This window comes from Neodiprion fabricii, chromosome 3, assembly GCF_021155785.1.
Source record: "Neodiprion fabricii isolate iyNeoFabr1 chromosome 3, iyNeoFabr1.1, whole genome shotgun sequence".
NCBI classification, from domain to species: domain Eukaryota; kingdom Metazoa; phylum Arthropoda; class Insecta; order Hymenoptera; family Diprionidae; genus Neodiprion; species Neodiprion fabricii.
The window spans coordinates 19805309-19829616 of NC_060241.1; the positions used below are offsets into that span (position 1 = coordinate 19805309).

Consider the following 24308-nt stretch of genomic DNA (forward strand, 5'->3'; position numbering starts at 1 on the left):
GTATATAGGTATACAGGTATACAGGTATATAAGTGTAACACAATACCGGGAACAGCGTAGTAGCGCAGCTTGGTGAATTCTATTTTTCTGAATCAATATCATTAATGTAATACAGCGAGGGTGCCCTGATGGAGCCCCGATTACACCCCACTGAAACCATCCCACCACCCCGGATCTCGAACACCCACGCGCTTATACTGATCAAGGAGAATATTAGGTATGAGCCGGTATATGCGAGGAAGAAGCGGGAAAAAAGCAGCTCATTTTTGCTTATCATTGTTATTATTATCATCATCATTTTTTCGATTTTTCTTTTTTTTTTTTTCGCACGAAGCCATCTCATTAGCGAAGAATACGAGGAATGGACAATTGACAAATCATCTTTGATGATTGCGCAATTGCATCAGACAGTAATCGAAACGTTTATAGGAATCTTGATAAGGTTGGTTGGCCAGAAGTTGATACTCTTTAGTAATTTTATTACGAGGTAGTCGTGAATCGAGTATATATCAAATTATTGTATTCGTAAGGTGCGAAAATCGCGGGGAAAAATGGGTGCAGAAGATACCGGAGTCGTAGATGCAAGCTTAGATATCTATGCTTTGTTTCGGATCCATAAAAAATTGTCAAACATTTAGTAAATTCTACTGATAACTGTGCAGTGGGACGGTGACAGGAATTAAAGTACGAAAATTGTAGCGAATAATTATTTTAACAACGTAACGGAGTATATAGAATTAACGAATTGATAACGAAACCGATTTGCGTCACACGGATTTCATGTTGATAGATGAAAAAATTGATCTCATTCATACATACGTACACACACATACGTTCATCAGAAAATAATTGGAGGTGATTTTCCAAACTTCAAAACGTTTAGATCTAGTGAAAACTCAACTTTTCATTTTTGGGGTTATTCCAATAACTTCCTTATTCCTCTGAAACCAGAGAAACGAGACGTTGATTCTGATTGGTCACATTTCAGTAGAATCGCATATCGGTCACACAGAGTAAAATTCGACCCAGCTCTAAAAAAGTGACATCCGGCTTCAACACTGATTTCTAAAAATCTAAGAAAAAAAAAAACAATCTATATATTATTCAAGAATCGCCGAAAAAGCTCTCTCAATTTTCCTAACCAAAATTGATTCTTTACACATTGTAAGCCATCGTCAAAGTTGAGTCACTAATAGATACTGTACGAGGAGTTTGAAAAATTTGCGGGGTGATATTCACCCCGAGCGGGCAATTGGGGTTGAAATATTGGCCCGTGCTTTCTCACCTCCTAAATTCGAACTGCCGCAGTGCCCGGATTGTATTTCGACCTATCACGGGGGTGAAAGCTGAAGTTATACCGCGTCAGATACGCTGCACGGACAAAGGGGGGATGGAGTTAGCCCTGCACGGCCGGCCAGTGTGCTCGATGTTTTTAATAAGCGGCCTGACCTGTGGCACGTAGCAGATATTACGACGAGACCTTCCCCGACCCCTTCTAGGCGCCGTGCACTACGTATACTCGGTCTAATTAACTCACACCCCCATGTCGCGTATAAGACGGTGTCGTGTCCTCGATGGCACCGCGTAGTTCAACCCCCTCGTGCACCCCGGGGAAGCGGAGGAGGATAGGAGAGATACGAGAGCCGGTCAAGCCGGAAAAGTCAAACCCTAATAATCCGGCGAAAGAATTTCATTATCTTTACCGGAGATGATAATTTACCCACGTCATTCGTCAATGTTTGCTTTCTTTTTTTATTTATTTATTTATTTTTTTTTCACTTCTTGACACTTTATGTTACACTTTTTTTTTAACCACTTCCGGTTTACCGCATAATCATGTCGGATTCGTACCGCGATTCATTCGTTCATTCGTATCTGAGGCCCAATGGTGAATAAAATCGTCGACAATAGGACAAGATGTGTAATAATATGTACTTGCATGGTTATTATTATTATTATTGCACAGGCGCTAATCGATATTCTTTGGTGAATCGGTTTTTGAAATATCGTATAAATAATTCTTGAAACGATGAGATATCTGAGGCTGTGAAATTGCACGAAACGCGTGTGAAAAGTTGTGCAGAAATCGTTTCGAATCGATTCATAGGTTATAACAACATTATTATTCGGACAACTATTTTCTTTGAAACTGCGTTTGGATACCGCGAGCTTCAGAGCTGAAATTGTTTCTTTACGGGCTTCTTTTCATCCATGTAAATGATAAATTTGTTAATGCGTTGCGCGGAATCTGATTCCCGAATCTTTCCAGTGACAAACGTAATATCAAATTTTTAAACACTCCCCTTCGCACACGTATTCACTCGCGTTCATTGCGGAACAGTAGGACTAAATATTGAATCTCCAATTCTATTCGAGAACAGTTCGGATCGAACCTGAATTCTGGTTCAATGTCCAAACGTTACTTTCGTTTCATGAAAAAAAATAAAGTCCAGGGAAATCGACGAATTTTTCACGTGTTCGTCGAAGTGGTTTCCTGGCATGGGTTTCTCCCGAGGCCCGGCTGCGGGTGTCGAGCAAACGGTCGACAGACACGAGGGCGAGGGTGAAGACGGAGAAGAGTCACCCTAAAGACGTAGTGTCATCGGCCGCAATTAGGTCGAGCCGCAGGGACGACGTTTGGTCATTAACACGTGTATATAGCCGAGCAAAACCGCGAGCACGTAACGATGCGCCTCTTCTCCAAGATATCTACCTACACCCCCGACGCACATACCGTCCTCTCCTTATTTATTGACTCGTATTACGGTGCCGGGATATTTCCGGCCTCGTAAACTCATCGGCGGATTCGGCCTCTCCGTAAGGGTTGCGAAATATAGATCTCGACGTTTGTTTTCATCGACTACTAGCAACCCGCATCCGAGTTTAGTGTAACAAAATGATAATTTTATTTTAATAAAACAATCTAGCTTAAAGTTGAGAACATTTGAACGAAGATTGATAATCACTGACCTAACTTGTAACCTAATCTATAACCTAACCTAACCTAACCTCTACCTTTAGGAGTTTGAAATCCCGTTCCGACTCGGCTTACAAATATCGTCGTATCCCTAAAATTATGAAAACCATTGGTCTGGTTGTAACGAAATATAGCCTAAACGCGGCCGTACTTTTTAGCGGTCTGCAGAAAAATAGAGATTCGAAATCGGTTCGGTAATTCTGGAGTTTTAAGCGAACATACGAACAGGTTTCTTTGAAGCTCGATTTCTCGACGTCAAGTTTCGCCATCAAATAATTCTGAATCAAGAGTTTTCGAAAATTTTCAAATTCGGAGCTTCAACCCCGCCCCAAAAAAACCTACCACCATTTCCAGACAATTCAAAAATCTGCCCGATCACATCTATATATACATAAAACCCTAAGCATGATTATTCGAAATAACACCTCAAAGAAACCGGAATGCACGTGTCTTTTTGCACCTTTTTTACAACTAAAAAAAAGTCGCACGCCGCCGCGAGGCGCTCGTCTCGCAGATTTCAACCAAAAATCCTATACATTTACGAGAGAATTTTTTCCAGGGTAAGAAGTTACGTTCATAGCTTCTTCGGGCATGAAAAAAGGGCAGAAATAGTGCCCTAATTTGACGGAATCTAATGTGTACTATATGTGTCAACGGTGGGGGGTGAACGCCTCGGGGGTGACGGACGGCGCCGGCGTTATGAATACATTAGAGAGGCACAGGTTAGGCGGTGTGGATGCTGGATCATGCGCGGGGCATCCGGCTCCACCCTTGTCCCCGTCCTCCGTCTCCCGGACTAATTATACATGCGCTATCGCCGCGAAACCAACCCTCTCCTCTCTCTCTCTCTCTCTCTCTCTCTCTCTCTCTCTCGTTTTCCCTCTCGCCACGGAGGAGGAGGAGCTCTTTCCATCTCGCGATTTCCCCCGCAGGCCTTCCCTCATTTTAATTACTCGTAGGCGTCAACTTGCCCGAGTCGAAACCACCCTTCCTCTGCACTCGGAAGCTGGAACGCCGGCCAATTGAAATCGACCAATCATGTGCCGCGGTCCTTCCACCCCTCAGGTTTAATTTTTGACAAAAATGTCATGTTTCCACAGCACGGTAAAATTCGGAGGGCACGTAACGCTGATTTACATACACGATTTACTCGCGCGAAGGCAAATTAAATTTAGATTTTACGTCTGTGTGGTGAATATGTGGACAGCAGTTTTTTGGAGTCAAGCCTACATCAATTTTGGTTGATCTAGTCGAGCATGTTGTAACTCTTATTATAGGATTTGTAAATCTTGCTACAATTGCTGTATATTTAACTCCAATAAAATGCTGTTCATATATTCACCACCGTTTTTTTTTACAAAACCAACAATATTCTTTTTTCCGCACACTTTTTAGCAAAATATCGTTTGCATTACAAATCAAGAGCCAGACTTCGGAAGAAAACTTCTTTCTTCCTTTTCGATTTAGTATATAGTAGATAGTTCGAAAACTTGTCGCTAATTTGTACAATACGCATGTTGCACTAAATGCACTAAATTCTTTTGATATCTCACCGTTTCGTGTTATATTCGAGCGCCAAATTTCATGCAAAATTGAAACCAACGTCCCAAAAATTGCACACATGTTTGATCTCAGAAATAACGTTGCGAGCTTTTTCACCATCGGTCGATTTTTTACGTTCTATCACTTTTCTTTTTTATTGATAATAATTTATTCTCACCTTTGACTTGAGAATCGTTGATCAATGATTGATACGTTGCAGGCAGAAAGCTAATCGAAAGATGAAAAATGCTTTATGAAAATATCCGGACTATCTAATAAGTGGATTTGAAAAAGATGAGATCGTACAATCTTTTTTCTCTCTATTTATCCTTGCCTTCTTCCTCACCCACAACGCGTTAATTAATCTTCGATATTTCTCCCCCCTCCCCCAGAGGAAGTATTTATATAACACAACAAGTGCCAGTATTTTAACCCTCGACAAATCGAAACGCGTCTTGTACTCGATTTTACTGCCGCTGCAGGCGTCGGTGGGCGATGGGAGGTGGAAGGACGCGGGCGTCGCGAGGAGCAGAGAAGAAGGAAGAGTAAAAAAAAGCAAGAGAGAGGGTGGAAAAAAGAGAAAGAGAGAGAGAGAGAGGAGCGTCGCGGCGCAGGCCCTATGCAAAATAGGGAAATGGTGGGAGGCCGGCGCGGAAGAGCTTTCCGGGCTTACGGTGAAACAGCCCTCGCTTTCTGGCTCTAGTTCTGTCGTAGCGACCGCCGACGCCCCCTCCACGTCGTCCCGACGCGTTTCGTCGACGTACAAGCCCCGTCGCGTCTTTCAAGTGCAGACGACGGCCAGTGTGTGTGCCCTCAAAACTACCCCCATCCACCACCTCCTCTTCCTCCTCCTCCTCCTCCTCCTCCTCTTCCTTCTCCATCCTTCATCCAAGCCTCGCATGCCTCGTCATACGCGTCCTCTGCGTTTGCGTTACACGTCTCCATCGTTGCGTCATAGGTAGATATTTTGATAATTATCACCCCCTCGCCGCCTCCTTCAACAATTGTAGCGCGAGAACATTCACGTGTTTCGCTTAGATGCAGACGGATGAGAATCTTTCGTTTTTTTTTTTCTTAAATCGTTTTGTTCATGCAAGTGAAACATTTGGTTTGTGTTATTTTTCGATGGTTATAAATTATAATGCTCTATTTTGCGGATACGATACAATTCTTGTATATAGATATTCGTTTTCAAAATGATGAAAATTTTTTAATTTTATATATACAAACATTTATATACTTGTATGTGCATGCATTGCTGTTGAATGTATCACGCAAATTTCGTGCAATTTGAAATCCGTTGTACTGGAAAGGTCAAATCTTACTCGAGCTTGGAAAAAGTTTATACGAATTTTAATCTGAATAAAACAAATTTTCACCGACTACTCTACGCAATTTGATGTGAAATTTTTCACTAACTCGCGAATCAGAAAACGAGAAACAATTGCTATAATAATATATCTGTCGTGGAAATTTTCAGGAGACGAAATAAATATTGGTAAAATTTTTATCCGAAAAGCAGATTGGATACAATTTGTGTATTTTTTTCTCAATCTTTACTCCGGCTTCAAATTTGTCTATTTGTGATAACGGAGACGAAAGTTTATCGAGATTGCAAAATGTTACACGAACAGATACGATAAATTATATGTATATCTAACACGTACTCAACGCTGCGTACGAGAGAAAAAAAAAGCGTAGTCAAAGACAAACGAAACCCATGAGTCAGTATTGTAAAAAATTCACTATTCACAAACGGGCCGGTGAATTTTTTTTCCCAGTCGAAAAGGAGAGGAACGTGATTGTTTTGTCTAATATTAAATTTATTTTCAAATTCCTCTTCCCGTAGTTCTCTACCTCTTTTGTTTTCTATCACCAGCAAAAATTTGCATTCGTAATTATCCCTCTGGTAATGCGTTGTACGTGCGTCTCAGACGGCATATAACTATATACCTAACTATAGTGAGTCAGTCTGTTTGTTATTAATGACTAATTAACGAATAGCGCGAGATTAACGCGCCCGTCCGTGACGCAATGCAAAGACTCGCGTCCCACGATCACGTATTGCGTATATAATGCTTCTGAGCCGTGTGTGTATTCGTACGTGTACGTGTTCGACGTACCTGTACCTGACGTGTACAAAATTTCGTAGTGGCATTTTTTCGGTCAATAATTAATTATCGTTAAAAATTTCGTTCGTTGTTGTTTTTTTTTTCTTTTCTTTTCTTTTCTTTTCTTTTCTTTTTTTCATCGCTTCTCGACAAAGTTCGTATTTTTTGTTTTCCTTGCCTCACCGAATCGGCTCATATTTAAATACGGCGATGAGATGCTGCGGCGACGTAATTAGTCGATGAGAGACCGATGTACTCGTATGTTATACCTACCATTGTGAGTTTACCAATCATCCGAGTTGCGCGGTTCGTGCCTTTATTCACGTTGATTACTTTACGCAACCGTTTAATTAATAATTATACAAATCATCCTGAGCCTGACTGCAGTTCTTTGAATTTGACGTACACTGATTGAAATTAACGTGCGGATGTGTAACCCGCTATACGTGTACACATTACACATGCGCATGTACGTGATGAACGTAGAACGACAAAGCGTGATTAACGCAAAGACAAAATCAACGTGAGAAAATTATGATGTATAAATCACGCGAAGATACAATTAAACGCTTATTCATAGTTATGTAAATCCTCTTTTCCTCTTTCTTACGATTAGATTCTCTTCTTCTTCCTCCACGTCCTCATTGTAAGTAAGATCACAAAAATTAAGTAAACGCGCACAGCTGTACAGGATCGTAATTTCATCTGATAGGTGATATCGGCTGTCTATAATAATATAATATAACCATGGTTAAACTTACACATAAACATAAACAAATACGGCATTAAACCCACTCGTCGTGTAACGCTGCCGAATGTTTATCGCTACGTATAGTTGATGTTTTTTACGTGCCTTCAATTCTAGTGTGCGTCAAACGTGTGGTACGGTTAGTACGTGTATATTACAGATATAACACACACATGCAATAGTTATCCGTACGATTTCCTAATGACTTTGTCCCAAAGTTCCATTCGATTATATTATACGCCTACGTAAACGGCGCATGAAGGCGAGTCTTCGCGGCTATAGGTTATACGTTATATATCTCTTATACCATCCTCGGCTTCGAAGTGCTAATTAATTAATTGCTCGACGACTCCTTGTCAGCTCGGACTACGGAGATAGATATAATACACAGAAACTTCGAGGCCACGCGTGTAATTTTTTTCGTCTCTTGTTTTCTTTCCTTCGGGTTTTTTTTTTTTTTTCCTATTTTTTACACACATGTATTCTCGTCATATTATTTTTTGAAACGCGAGCATGTGTTACGCGTTTTTCCATGCGTCTTTTCCGTGCGCAAGGTACCCGTTTCTGTGACGCTCGAGCGAGGCTGCGAATGCGCACGCGCGGTGTACTGAAAAGACCGATTTCAAGTTGCGCGCATGCGCAGTCGCGAAGAAATCTGACATTACGCGAGCCCTTAGCCTCAATTTCCTGCTTCGTGAAAAAACGCGTAACTCTTGTTACGTAAGGAATCGTGTGCAACAAGGAGGCAATGGTTTTTTCGTTTCGCGTATTTGCAATATTCGTCTTTAGCTCACCTACTACTGATATTGCGAACTGTCGCTCAGTCCGAAAAGACCGAGTTTGGCTCCTTGTTACACAACATACTATTTCTCCCCATTTTCTCACCACTCTTTCATCGTCAATATTTTGTCGACGAAACGCGCATGGAGATATTGAATCGACAAGGAATAAAGAAGGAAAAATTAAAGAAAATAACAATTGCGATAAGAAATGGAGAGGAGTGATGAGAATTTTTCGATCTTGAAATACAATTCTCTGTCACTGCAATGTACAGGTTTTTTATTTCGCAATCCTTCTTTTCCTTATTTTTCTGATTTGATTGCTCTTTTTCAAACCAAGGACGAAGAATACAGAGAGAAACAAGGCTGCATTCGTCGAATTTTATACAAAAGTAATTAATGCATTTACCTGTCGCTGCGATCGCGTCGAATGAAAATTTCTCCGTGACATATACACGCATATTATTATATGCATGGACGTATAATTAATCAGCGAATAATTAATTCATTGTTAGCATAACAATGCGTGCATGCATTCGTCGTGTTATATCCGTGTGTGAGTAGAGGAGGGAGCGTGATACGGAGGCCTCCTGGGCCTTCATAAATTTACATCTCTTAGCCCGTGCCAGAATCATTTTCTACAACGGCTATACGGAGCGAGATAGAAATAAGACTAAATGAAATAAAAGAGACTGCAGCATGTCAAAATGAGAGAAAGAGAAAAAGTGTGCCTGTAGACCTGGAGATGCAGCTGGAGAACGAAAAGCTCGCTCAACTCGAAGCTCATTTCGTTTCACACATTTCCAATTTGGACAGGGGAAATCGGGGAAGTGTTGGGGAATTTAAATTTCATACGGTCAAAAAACTGTGCGGGTGATCGAAATATCGGTTTTCTTCTTTTCATTGCTGCGATTCCATCAATAATGATGAGGATGAAGTTAGTTACGTTGCCGTAACGAACCATTGGGGAAAAAATCACTATTTTCTTAATTTTACAATAATTTTAAAGAAACTAACATTTCTAAATCTGAGCGTGTCCTGTTTTATTACGGCTTATTTCATTTCAGACAGTTCCTCAGCATGAATCGTTTCGATAATAGATCGATATTTCCGTATTTCAGGCATATATAGACGAACGATATTGTAGATTCTCTCATAAGACTTTTTACTCTGATCCCGTAATTCTGATTCTAGTTAAACATACGAGTTTGATGTTGACTACGTTAACGTAACAAAACATATAAAAAAAGTGACATTAAATAAGTTTATTCTTTAAAATATTGATTTAAAAGTAAAATGTTTCGCTACCACTGAATTTCGGACAGCTCTGAAGTTGCGAAATAACGATATATCCTAAAAATGAATCGTTAAATCAACGTCACGATCTTCAACCTCATTCAACTGGCTACACTCGAGTATCTGGAACTAATTACTCCAACCACTGTAAATTTTTCGCACTTTCGTTTCACCTATAACATTCCACTTCTCTGCGTCACGAGAGTCGTGAAGTAATTTTTCATGTTTTCCATCTCTTCACGAGACAAAATTGGTGTCGAGGGTCCGAACCGGCTAAATTTCAGTAGAGGATGTTACACCTACGGAACACAATACCTGAGTATATAAACCGCGTGTGTGTTCCTGAATGCCCAAACGTGTTACAGGTAGGCGGTGCAGTTAGAAGAGGAGAGAAATATCAGAAGCATTCTTGAGAGAAAGAAAGACGGCGCGAGAGAGAGAGAGAGTGAGAGAGTGGGGGAGGGGGAGAGAGAGAAAGAGAGGGAAAGAGAGATTGAGATTTTTCTTTTTTTTCTTTTTTTTCGTTTCTGTTTCTTACGGAGAAAAATAGAGAAAGAGAGAAAGTACGAAGAATGGGGAAGGAGGGGGTGGCAGCGCGTGGGCGCGGAGTAAAACCGAAGGTTCGAAGACACGGTTGTCTCTCGCGCCTCGCCTTGCCAGGAATTAATAAACAGCAACAAATGACTGCCCCCCGTCGCTGTCGTGCCTTCGGGGTCCGGGCATCCTGTCCCCGGTCTGGAAAAGACCGTAAGGCGAGGTCCCCACTTTCGTAATCCCCCCCCCCCCCTCCCCCCCCCTGCCCCGCCCGCCCCCTTCATCTCTCTTGGTTTAACTGATTTCGTCGCGCTGCTATTCAATTTATAACATGGAATATTTTCAATCGACCACCAACGGACGATGCGATCATGATCCGGACTTCACGCCTTCCCTCGGCATTATCCTTCTTACCTCTTTCTCTCTCTCTCTCTCTATCTCTCTCTTTCTCAAATCGGTTCGCATCGTTGGTCATACATATTTTTTTCATTGTTCTTTTCGCCCTTTTTGTTTCGCTGCTTTTCTGTACCTTACTGTTCACCATATTTTGTTGTTCTACACGTCATACGGTGAAACGTTTTTTTTTTTCATTCCCGGTTTTTATTATTATTATTATCATTATTATTGCAGGATAACTGTATATATGGTTAACAATTTCTTGACTTGCCAAAATGTTTATTCGCTCATGGATAGTTTAATAATAATCGATTAGGATTGATTTCGAACGGTTTGAAAATTATTCCGAGTTATTTCGAACGAAGTTTAAAAAGTTTTCAATGATCTCAAGTGGTTTTAAAATGATTGAAAATGATTTGAAACTGATTTTGAAAGGTTCAAAATAGTTGCAAAATTATATTCAGTGGTTTTAAGACTTCTTCAAAATATTTTAAACAGTTTGAAATGAGCTCTAAGAGGTTTCAAGTGGTTTCAAGCAGGTCCTAAGCGATAACAAACGGTTTTGTTGAAATTAATTTCAAACAGTTTGAAACTATTCTAAAGTTGTTTTGAGCAATCCAAGCGATTTAAAACTAATTTCAACCGGTTTTTGAGCGATTGTTAACAAAATCGAATTGCGATTTCAACGAGCTCCTCGATTTGTACGTTTGCTTATTCTTGAAAAATCACTCTGTCTAAGATGGTACGAAATTTTAGCTGGTGAATTTTATCACGCGTATCGTCGTCAGAATATTTTATCAGTAAACAAGAATGAAGATTTATACGTGGTTTTTTGTTAATTCATGAAAATATTGAAATCATTATACTCTGCTTTTTAATCATATCTTATCACAAAATCGACAAATTTTCGTAAAGCCGTACGAAATATCGTAAAGCAAAAATTCCTCACCGCAATACGACATATAATAGTATTTCGATACAACGGTCACAAAATTACTTAAATACTCTCGTGACTGAGTTTAAACACTTATTAGGTACCTACAACGGATAAAAGTTCAATAACTTTAGCAGTCATACGTTTTTTACGCCGTACATTAACGTATCGGCATGAATTATTTTTCCGCCTTTGGCAAAACAGCAATAAACACGAGGCTTCTCTGCGTGCAGTATAAACGAAGGAATATTTTTCTTTCTTCCGCGCGAAGGTGCTTCTTTATTTTTCATCCTTTATTTTAACGGGAATATTTCCGAGTTGTTCTGCATATTACACGCGGATAAATTTGCGGATGTAAAATCAGCGGATCGGTAGGTAACCAGCTAAACTCGAATCGCGGTTTATCCGTACGTGCCGAGTATCGTCGCAGGTAATTATACCCGCCTTCCTATCGAGCCACCCACCCGTTGCAGTAACGGTATGAAGTAGGTAAGACGGGACCGTTCGTTCGTTCGTTCGTTCGTTCGTTCTCTGCGGCAGCAGCAAGGACCTCGCGGTGTAATATAATAGGACAATTAATCACGGCTTGTCCATCGGTCCCAAGGAAAACGAGACGAGTGACGAGAGACGAGAGACGAGAAACGAGAGACGAGAGGCGAGAGACGAGAGACGAGGCGAGGCAAGGTCAAAGTCTGGGCACTTCGATTTGCATTTTTAACCGAGCGACGAACTCTCGAGTTGACGTTGGCTCACCGGATGAAATCTCTTCCACTGTACCTACATGCAAACATACTCTATTCGTGTAATTCTCTACTATGCTTACCCGTGTGATTCGACTGTCAATTCCCAGCCGACGCGAGCTTTGAGTCTCGACGCTGCGTCGTCGAACGGTTCTTGCACGCGATTAATACAGATCTTCGTGTATTTTTGCACTCCGTTAAGAGGTCGCGTGGGTTTGGAAGGCGAGAAGAGAGTATATTTTGTAGAATTTTTTTGTCGGTGATATGATAAAGGGGTTCGTTTATTCGTACTGTTCTGCGTGTAAAAGAACAACGTTTGAACGATATTTGGTGAAATTTTCATTGAAAATTTTTGAAAATTCAGGATAGTATCCTAGCGGTGGCCACGATTACTCGTGACAGCTTCGTACGAAATGAAAAAATCAGATATTTTGCGTTGGTAGATGAGCATAGCTTGTGATTGAACGAAGGATTTTTTTTTGTTTTTTCAATTGAAATATGAATTTTTGGCAGAGTTGTGTACAAAAAAGTACGATTTTCGGTAAAACTTACATTATGTATTGCTTTGTAAAATAAGTTGTGATCGAGAAAAAGAAAATCCACAGTTCAATTACTAGGCAATGCTATTTGGAAGGAGAGTGTAAAGTTTCAATAAGATCGGCGCGTTCGTTTTTGAGAAATCGTGACCACCCACTTCAAAGATATAGTTTTTGAAGTCGATCGAGCTTAATAAGAGGAATTTCCAAAGGTGCTCTCTCCTAGGCTTTCACTCCAATTGGTCTGAAACATTGGGAAAATATTCTTGATATGTTGTACTATTAGACGAAAAAAAATATGTAAAAATGGATTTTTGGAACTTCGAAACACACGTAATCTGAAATTTGAATCTGAACGATTTCTTTCTTTTTCGTTTCAACTTGGATCGCATCGCTAATCAGTTTTACCATGGTCAATACGAGAAGCTATCTTACTTGACCGAAGTCCTGTCTTCTTTTACGCGTCGTAAAGTTGGACATTCTAAGCAATATTTACAGTATGAACGGGGACCATCTAGATCTGAAAAATGTGTATTTAAATTCGTGCATATGTATTTCTGATTTTAGTCGATTATAGGACATTTATTATTTTCGACCATTAAATGACAGCCGATTTAAATGGTTTTTGAAACCTATCCAAATACACTGTCTGGCCCACGCAATATCAGGTTATCCTGTTAAATGATCGATTGGCCGGATAAAAACCGTAATAAAGATTCGATCAACTCAGAAAATTTAGGTCATTTGCATAATCCTGATTAGTCGTTTAGTTTGTCGAACAAAATATTTAATTAAATTAAATCTCGGTAATGCTTTGATCGAAATAAATTTATTAGACACGATAAAAAACCTGATTTCGATCAAACGAATCCTGTTTTGTGCTTAATAAAATGTGGCTAATAGGTGAATCGAGTATATGGAATTTCTCGTTTTCGTGAATGAAGTTCTTATTGAATTATGTTTTATCAAAATCAGTGAGGATGTTTTTTGGTGAGTCTATAAAAAATCAGATCTTGTTTTTTCTTTTCTTTTTGCATAGTTTCATTAATCCTGTCCAAGTTAAAAAAATGTCGCACGTCAAATATTTGTACATTCCTTCCGTTCTCCGTTTTCCCGATATTCTAATGTTTATCAATTTTTACCGCTCAAACTAAGCCTGACAAACTTTCCTCCTCGTCGCTCGTAATTACCGATAGCCACACGCTTATTAAGATTCATTCTAGCGTGAGTAAACTAATGAATTCTCCACGACTAGTTGGACCCGTCCTGCGTTCTTGGATAAATCATTTTTCCAGTCATGAAGTATGCCCTGCCCAATTTATTCACACGCGTTCGCGCCAGTCTGTAAAAGTTTACCCATAACGAATATAGCTGTAATACAAATATAAACCTTGTCACTTGTCACACCGATTCTCGTCTCCTAAATCTTTTCGTATGTTTCAGGTCGTAGGAAAGGAGTAGACCTAGTCGTCTGCCGTTTTCCCTATCGGTGAGTAACTAAATTACATACACATCTGATATTATACGTATATATAGATATTTTTGGGTCTCGGCTGAAAATTGAGGTCTAAACATTTGTTTTTACCGTTCGAGAAATCCTCCCGAATTACAGAAATATTACGTAAAGTTTAACGTATGCCTCGTTCCGTGTGACTTTTTCTCATTCGGATCACATTTAAGAGATCTTATTCACTCAAGTTTCTTCGCAGAATTTATTTAAAAATAATTTTAATTACGACGTCATTCGGATATAATTCTGTGGATAGTTAATTTATCTTTTAACGTAACGATTGTTTTTTCTTACGACGGAGCAGCCACAAGTCAAATATCAGGAAGAATTATAACTTTTTGTAACTTTTGAAAAAAATTAAAGACTGAAATCAATCTTTCAAGATCCAAGAAATCGAACACGTTATTGTTGATATTTATTGTAAAATTTCACCAAGAAATTGGACCGATTATACTTTTTTACTCGTTATTTGAATAGTAAAGATTGACATGGAGTAATGACGCCCTTTTCTAAATTGAACCAAAACTCCAATACTTCAAGAGAATTTTTACTTCGGCGAAGAACTAACGTTTAGACTTTGACGAGAAGAAAAAAAAAAGAAAAAAAATATATGCTCAAATCTGAAACAGTCTAATTTATACCCAAAGTTTCTATTCTCATATCCCATACTTTTTGAATCAAGACGAGGCTGATTCTAGCGAGAATTTATTTCGTTTTCCCTGTGCAGCTGAGCTCGATCACGAGGGCTAAAAAATGAAGGCCTTAATTTTTAGTTTTCTTGTTGTTGTTTGTTTTTTTCTTTCCTCAAAGTCCACTTTTTTGCTTTTCTCATTCGAGGGCCGCCGCGCCCGACCTTTAACGACGATGATCCTGATCGTTTACGACTTTAATAATTTAGGCGCGCGAGGCGGAGGCGACGCCCGGTCCGTTTCAGCTCGTAAACCGCGTGACTAAATCCGTATTTATGGGTAAAAGAAGTCAGTCCCCGTTGTCCCCGTATCTGCTTCGTATGTGGTGAATTCTCTCCCCGTACGTGTACATATATATGTATATATATATGCACACCTGTACGTCATCCTTCCATGCCCTAAGAATCCTCCCCCTCCTTCCCTCGCCGCACTTCTACACCCACGCGAGGAGAGTCGCATGCTTTCCTTAATTCTTTTTCGAATCTTGAAATTAAGGACGAATGTAAAATCCGTGAAGAAAGAAAGCAAAGGGAGAAGTAAAATCGAATAGGTGAACACGACAGACTCTGCCTAACTTCCTGTCTCGGAAATCCTCAAAGCGGAGGGAACTTTATCAGGAATAGAAATGTTTGAAAGAGGTTGAAAGATCGATTGATCGACTGACTGATGGGTATATTTATGCCCTGGTTCAAACGCAAAGAGGCAAAGGGAAAAAAGAAATGTATAGAAATGATGTAATCGTAGCAGATAAAATGTAGCACACGTTGTGATTAGGCAAATCATGATAATAAAACAAACCTTGTAATATAATTAAATCAATTCCGAACGGTAGAATAATTTAAAGTAAGGTACAAAATAATAACGAATAAAATAGAAAATTTTGAAAATAAAATATTTTACGTAAGCCAAAGTCAGAAAATAAAATAAATGTAATTAGTTTACATCGCTACACGGAAAAAAAAATTCAGCTCGTGGAACTAAATATTAGATAGTTACTTGTAAACAGTTCGTCGAACTAAACGTTCTGTTATTGGAAGAGCATTGCATAGTTCGTATAACTGACTGTTAGTCAGCTGTCATAGCTGTACGTTGTTCAGCTCTCTCAGCTAAACAGCTTCGTTCGAAGAGCTAGACCAGAATTTTTCGGCTCCGCTCACAGCGCTTATTATTAAATAGTACAATTATATTGCTATTGGTATTATTTTTCATCATTATTATCATTATTCATTCAGTGTCATTTACATATTTGAATGGACTATTTAAACAATTATCTATCAACTGTATTTAAATCATACTCATGAAATTTGAAGGTTATGAAATATGTCAACGCACCAGAGCACAGCGCAACTTACAGCTCTTAGAGCAAAACCATTCAGCTGTGAGAGCTGAACAACTTGCAGCTATCAGAGCTGACTAATATATAGTTGCTGTAACTACAAGATAGACCGTAGAGTGCGTATAGTTACTGGAGCTGTAGAATACAGCTCGCCGAACAGAATTTTTTTTTCCGTGTATCAAGAGCAAGGGGATAAGGATCTAAGCGGTTTTCAAATGTTAGCAGAATTGGTGACGAAGCGGCATGGATAAGTAGAGAACGCCAGAAATAAATATCGGAAATGGAAAACGAATGTACGACATGTTGAGGTACGATTAGAGGGAATAAGAAAGAGAAAGAGAATCGTTGAGGATTGAGATGAATTTCAAAGAACGTTATGATTAGGTGTAATTTAAACCGTTGCAAGATACAAGAAGAAGAGGAAGAATACGAACCAGAAGATAGAAAAATAAAAGTTGAAAGTTGAAATTAAACAATCACGTTCTCGTGTAACAGGATGCGCGCGATTGCAGCGGAAATGAACAAATATTGATGCGACGAATTCGGTGGCGGGAGGATAAGTTGGGGCGAGCGAAGAGCCGAGTTATGATGTACAGAATGAAGAATTAGAGACGAAGGGAAACGGAAAGAAAATAATGAACGAAACAAGAGGCGGGGGACGGGAGAAGGGCGCGAATAAAAAAATCTTTTTCGTTTTCCACCCTTGCCTCCGCCAGCTTCTTCTTCTTCCTCTTCTTTCTTCACTCCTTCTTCTTCGCGAACAAAAAGTTTCTTCGTGGAAAGCGGAGGAGAGGAGAGGAGAGGACAGAGAGCCCAGAGCAACCGGCGACGCCGTTGCCTCGACTAATGCCACCCCTTATGCATCCCCATGCCCTATATATACATATATATGTATACGTATGTATATACACCGCATCCACCCCGCGCTTTCAGGCAGCCAGCGTCTTCTTCTCTAACTCACCCCTATGCCGATATTTCCCTATCGATTGATTCGAAACCCCTCGGGAATAGGCAAGCCCCAATCCTCTGCCCCCTTCGTTCCCCTGCCTGCACCTCCGTAACGGCGTATACGTGTATGTATCCTACATCCTCGTTTCTTCGTGCTTCGGTGTGTCGGTACACCCCCTGAAAGTAAATTTCTTCTTCGTATAACGTGTGCATGTAACACATCGCTACCTGTAGACATGCCGGTATGTAACGGTTTTCCCGTACGGAGGAGGGAAAAAATAATAATTATAACAGCAAGGGGAAATATTTATTACGTACCTTGCACAATGAGAAAAATTTCATTTCTTATGGTTAGGCAGTCGGAAATTACAGTACAATATGTATTGTTACAATAACGGTTTACACACTGTTCGAATTACGAGAGAATTTACAAATATAACTATTTAGTGCGATTATGATTGTCGATACCGCGTAGTCTGGATCATTCAAAAAAATACCCTCGTTCGTTGTTTTTTTTAAAATTATTATTAACGGTGATAAAATCTACTAGTCGAAATATCGATATGGATATTTTAAACCCTGAAATTATCGCACTAAACTGTAACAGACCCCTTATAATATGATTCATCCGTCGAAACGTAGGAGAAACTCTGAAAGACAAGACGCTCGGCAAGAATAAAGAGATGAGAGGAGAATTCAAGCTGATCGATACAAGTTTGCCGCATGTAGACAAGAATCGCAGAGTATTTGAAAATTACATTAAAAGAATTATAAAAAAAAAATGAAAAGAAAACTAACAAAACATCGTGCCTGAAACGCGATTCAAGGCAATTTGAGAACTGCAATGTCTTGCGCGGTATAATAATAGTCAGGATGCAAGCTCCTGACGAATTAATGATCGTGCAGAGAGTTTGGAAGGGAACGATTCAGGCCCTAAAGGGAAACCCGTGATTTCTTGAACTGATTTTCTATCGACTATACGTATACGTGCGAGCGGATTCAATCGAAGCACCCATACATTAATATTTTTCTTCTTTCTCGCACACCTACTATACGTGTCCTTTTTTCTTCTTGGCTTCTTTTTCTTTCCATTTAATAATATCCTCTCGTCCTCGACGCTACGCGACGGTGAGAACCTAACACCGCCCTGCAAAGGAGGAACGAAAGGTTCCTTTAACGGCTTCTCTTTTCCTCCCTCTCCCCCAATATCTCTCTTCTTCTCCTCTACATCCCAGATACATACGTAATGGAGCCTCCGTTCCTCCCTTCTTTACTTCCTTTCTTCCTTACTTACTTCTTTCCGTCGTTGAAACTTTCATACGCCTGTGTATCCCCTGTATGCATACAGACATACATATATGGATACATCTTATTTTTTACATTTCACTTCGCGCGTTGCACTTTCCACAATCGATTTTATTCACCCGCCTCAGTTCCGCGGGTGTACCTTCCACCCCTATAATATATACGCACACCTCCGTTCCATTCGCGTTTCCCCCTTGCGCTCTTTCACCTTTGACAACGTCGAGGACAAAAAGTTTTCCCAAATTTTACAAGTGCCTGGAGCAGCAGCAGCAGCGGCAGGCTCATTCTTGTACGTATATACGAGATCAGGAACTTGAAAGAAAAATTTGGGGTAAACGAATAATCTTCTTAATTTTATGAAACAGAATAAATTTATTTTTCCTTCCAATCTACCCTCTTCGTTAGACATTTCATTCGTGGTTATTACCGAACGCACGTGACAAAGAGAAAACAAAAATGTTTTCAAACTGTCAATTTTTAGAATTACGTAAATCCGTAGAATCGCTTCCTCGTTCCTCGTTCAATTCACATAAATCAGCTTTCAATTTTCACAATTCTGCGGAAAAACATTCTCCAATTTTGAAAAATCAAAGTACCTTAAGCAGTTATCCGAACAGCGACGGACTTCGAAATATCGAAGCATGGAATTTAAATAAAAATCGGGAAAAATGCAAATCCGTCTCGCGGCGAGGGTTCTTCCCGCAGGGCGTAAAGAATCACTATCGGGATCCCGAGTCTGCCGCGGGGGCGGTTTGTGCCGGCAAGAGTCGCTGGCTCGGTGTAATTATGCCGGGCTGTGATTGGCGTGGTTCGTGGAACAGAGGGTTGTAGCAAGCGGCTAAGCACGGGTGTCGGGGGTTGGGGGCCGGGGTTTTTAGCTCGAATTCATTAGAAGTAAAAATCAATAGGCGACGCTCTGTGCCACCGCACCGGCACCGCTGCCACGCCACCACCCGCCCCCTCACCCACCCCCCGGCAGCAGCCATGTATAAGATTACGAACGCGTGGCTGAGCGCACAAACACGCGCGCACACCTTCGGGGAAAAAGAGGTAGAAGACCCGACACCGCCGCTCCGCTCCACTCCACCTTTTTTCCTCCCTCCCTCCCACCCTCAAACCACCCCACCGCCCCCCTCCTACCTACTCAACGGCATAGGTTTTACCGCCGCCGCCGTTTGTCGGTTCCCGATATCGATACACGAGGTGCACAAGATAAACGCTGTGTATCCTAATACTTCTGCTCGATCCACCACCACCACCCCGTTCGGGGTGGGGGGTTGGCTATCGATCGTTCTAATCGGTGCCTCAATCGTTTTCAGTGAATCGAAACCCGACAAGTATTGCGCAAGGGGGTTTGAAAAAAGACGCGAGGATCGAAAGAAGCTCTTGCCGACGATTAACCCTAGAACGGTATAGTTATTTTTTTGCACTTATAACGGTAACCGAGGGTGGAAACACGCCCCGATCTTGCAAATTCCATCTCTCGGGTACATCGTATCGTTGAGGGTCATATAGGGCCTCATTTTTTTCGGCTTTTGATAAAACATCGCGTGGGTCAGAACACTTTTTACGTAAGTTTGTAAAAAAGTGGTAAAAAAAATTTGCTTTTTCTCGAGTCGAAAACGTAAGCTGTTCTCTTGCGGCGTGAAATTTATATTCACGTGGGGCATTTTTCAACCCCCCCCCCCTCCCCCCCTGAAGGGCTTACCGAAGAAGCTTTGAACGGTTTTCGTTGGTGGGGTCAGGGTTGAAAAATAAAACTGCTAAATGAGGAAAGGGTTGTAAAGAAATTTATAAAAACCTGAACACCTGGTTAGCGGGAAAAAAGTATATTGAAATTCTGATGATTCTATATTTTGGCTATGTAACTTTTTAGCCTTCTACATTTTGAAATTGCGTCAATTAAATTTTCTCGCCTTTGAGCATGCTATATTTTCATTTAATCCTTGTGTGGCTATTCTACCTTTCGTCTTCCACCGCTTTTTCGTGTGTTTTTCTTTTTTTATTCAAATATTCATTTTCTCATCTGAGCATCTCAATTTAGAGTCGGAGCTTGTTACTGTTTTTCACTCGTTCGGTGTAGTTCGTACATGTTGGAAAACAGATTTGTATTACCTATCGATTGCACAATAAAAGTAAAAAAAAATGAATCAAACATTGCGATAAGAGAAACGAAGGTGGAAGAATATTAACTTCTATATAATTTTTCATGCATTCACAAAATGTAAATCAAAAAACCGACAACAAACACAAGAAATACAGAATGAAAAACTAACCAGGATGATTTAATATCCATTCATTTTAAGACCAGGATAAACAAGGCAGGTTGTACGAATAACATCCTTGAAAAGGTTTTGCAAAGAAGATACTTTTTCCCCTGTGTATAAAGCATAATACACAGACACAGATGTTCTTAGCCGGCGTGTGCTGGTACAAAATACTGAGAAATTTGCGCATCGTAGCTTTATGTGTATTCGGAAACGGATGGAAAGAAACGCAATTGCCGGTAGAAAACCCCAAAAGAAAGGGAGTCGAGGGCGATGAGGGTCGAGGCAAATTAACGGTAATCACCCGCGGACGATCATTAGGCAAAACTTCTTTCCTTACCGGCGAAAGGAAGCAAAGCGGAGAAAAAATGGGACGTTAAAATATTGGCGGAAAAAAGTCGCACAACAATTATCGCGAATCACCGTCGAAAATACAAATTATCGCTTGATGTATGCAATACGGCGATAATTCATTAAATTTGAATTGTTTACAATATACAACAGTGCAGGATTCGATGTTTTTTGTTTTTTTACGTTTCAGCACCTTCGGTGGAATGAGAAAAGTATTGGTTTCGGTCGAAAATCACTTTTTCTAATTTCCACGCATCTTTACGCTTTCGAATCTCTGGAATCCGGAAAATAGATTTGTAGAAAAAAAATCGGTCTGTCCGAGAAACTCTCGTGATGATCTTGGACACGACTTGATGAAAAAATCTAAAACTTACAGGATTTTACAACGAAATGATGGGCATGAAAAATTGCCATGTCCTGTTTAATTTGAACTTCCGGTTCTACCGGAAATAAACCAGTTTCCAATGTTTTACCGACAAAATTACATATACGTTTTTCCTCCTTGTTACTTTTTCTAAACAAACGACTATGTTTTTCCCGGTTTATACATTTCGTTATTTTTTTTTTTAATTTACAAATTTTTTGTCTGTCAGAATTTTGTTTTCCAATTTTTCTCTCAAAACTTTCCATATTTCGCTGCCGATTCTTATCAGTTTCAGATTTTTTCTCTCGGTCGTTTTCAAGATCATCAGAATCTTCCCTTTTCGTGCTGATGAAAAAACTGTTTTTTCGGCTTGTTCTACTTAGAGTTGAGCAACGCGTTGAACGGAGCGAAAAAAATAAAGCCTCACATAAACGCGAAGAAAGGACACTTCGTAAATAATGGCGAGAATTCGCGCGTGCAAAAATACGCGTCATCTCGGCGCGTTTCTGACTCTTGCGGGTGGGCATTATATACGCGTGCATATATAATACAGCAACTTTCGTTTTAATAGCCGATTATTAATAACGGCGAGCATGCCTCTCCGCGGAGAACGAACCGAGTGTTTACTGGTAATTACGTGTTTGCGTCGAGCGAACTCGCCTGCAGATCGACCCGACCGCATGCCTGGGATAATTAGAGAGAAAGGGAAAGAGAGGGCGAAGGGATGCGGAGGGGGAGGGAGGGAGAGTCGCTTCGGTTCGCAGGCGGCGCCAGATAAAACTTATAATATTTGATCGCCGGCGGAAAAACCGCCCCCACCTCCCTTCAGCTCCCTCCGTCTTCATGCCGACTTGGTACAACGCGATGAACGCGCGATTCCTCCGCATATCGATTTTCATTCCCCAAAACATCCCCCACCCCCTGAATCGGGGGGCTGAGGTGGTGGACTCGCAATCTTCGTACCAATGCTGGGAGAAAACGAGAGAGATAAATAAATTAAGACTGCGGTGAAATTATGCATAGTTCGGTTTGGTAGAATATATTTTTATTTTTTTTGAACAACTAGATTTTTTTTGAAACGATCGACGAGTTCAATTCAAGATTTTCATGGTTTTTTACTGACTATCCGAAATTTAGTGAAAATTTTAAAGACTTTGAATCGGTGCGAATTCTGTCGAGACGTATTATTCTATGAGGAGATTGTATATCCTTGTGAAAATCACCGGATCGCGAAAACCTTGGTGAAAAGAAAATTCATAGCCTTCATTCCGACGAAGATTGATCGTAGAAATCCAAAAAGTTTTCGGATTTGGGATAGATATAAGAAAATTATTTTGAAAAATTCATGAAAAAATCATATCGCAGACTTACGGATTCATCAGGTTTGATGATGTTGACGTTGCACGAGAATAATACTTGAAACGATCCTGCAGGACGACGGAAATTCGAAGAATGAGAAACCGAGTCCCGATACGAAGCGCGTGAATCAGCTGATAAGTATCGACGCCAACCATTCCATGCATACGTTTTTCCTTACATGCGATTCACTTGAAATTTTACATTCATGGGTATTTGGTGTAGCTGATTACGAATCTGAATTCAAAATTTTTAAATTCAAACTAGCGGATCCAATATGACGGACGTAAATTCAAAGAATTATTTGATTTTGATAAAACTTTACGCTAAATGGTCTTTGAAGTCACTGATTATGAGTCTGAACTCGAAATTGAAAATTTTGTAACGGCGGATCCAACATGATGGATCAACAACAATAAGAAGAAGAATTTTGAAAAAATTCTGTAAAACTTTTCGGTGTAAATTAAATTTGTGTAAAAATTTGCATTCGGATTTTCATGGTAGATTGGTCAAAGAGCTTTTTTCGTGGAAAAGTACAAGTTTCGATCAATTGTTTAGATATGCGTTTTTGCAATAAATAAGTTTTATATTTTTTCTAGACTTGGAACTATTTCAGGGACCATGTGGAACCAAAAAGCTCGGTAGTTGTTGTCATAAAAGTAGTTTAATAAATAAAAAGCTGCAAAAAACGGCGGAACGCTGAGCGTCCCAGCGTGAATCGAAGGATGAAGCTCTGCATTCGTTCCGCGAAGCTGGAGCCATTAACCCCTCATCGGCCATGCAAAAGTCCTCAAAGCTGAAGGAGAGTCGAGGCGGCGATTGAGCCTCGGAGAGCTCCTTGAATGTACGGGAATCGATTAAGCTCCGGTCAACTCGTGCAACTCGCGTTCCTCCCGCGAGTGTGTAATTACAAGCAGTTGGCACGCGACGGGGAAAACGCTGCGGCCTGTGAACTCCCTCCCTCGCAGACGTTCTATTAAGCCCTGGAATATTATTTTTACCAAGACGTGTTCAGGATGAATCCGTGGCTGGACTGTCCGAATGAAATTTCGGAAGAAAAAAAGCGTCCTAAAAATCACCGGCAATGTCGTTTGCGCTAATAATTACTAAACCGCTTGTGAAATTTTTTTTAAATCATCTCTAGAAAGTTTTTACGGTGAATAAAATACGCTCATAAGCGCTAGAGTTCAGTCATTATCAACGTTCTTATTACAAAACCTTTTCACAAATAGTCGATATAGCTTAGTTTGGGTTATTCTAAATCGCTCTTTTTTATTTCTATCGCACAGGAAAGGGATGCTGTGAAATTTTTTTTCCACCATCACTGGAACAAATAACACAGCTGGATATTATTTGATCCGGTTTTTGTCATAATTAAATACAAAGCCGGTACATTTGTGGGTGTTCCATATTTCTTAGTTGAGTAAAGTTGCACGCAAATTACAATCGAGCCCTTTTTTCGATCTTACAGTAATTTAGACCGTTCACTGTAACAGTCGATCCGAATTCTGGTCATTCTCTCCGATTTTCATCAGCAAACGGGACCTTCGACGAATGTGACGCAGGATCGACGAATCCAGGGGCGTGCA

General features: G+C 40.3%; 1 protein-coding gene across 5 annotated transcripts in view; it reads left to right on the plus strand.

Annotated features, from left to right (window-relative positions):
• The window catches only part of LOC124177497 (zinc finger homeobox protein 4), a 207884-nt gene that overhangs the window by 44048 nt on the left and 139528 nt on the right, over positions 1–24308 (plus strand). For all 5 annotated transcript variants that reach the window (XM_046559908.1, XM_046559906.1, XM_046559905.1 and 2 more), the window contains exon 2: positions 14037–14082. The gene's annotated coding sequence lies outside the window, so the exon portion shown is untranslated. The remainder of the gene's footprint in view (positions 1–14036; positions 14083–24308) is intronic.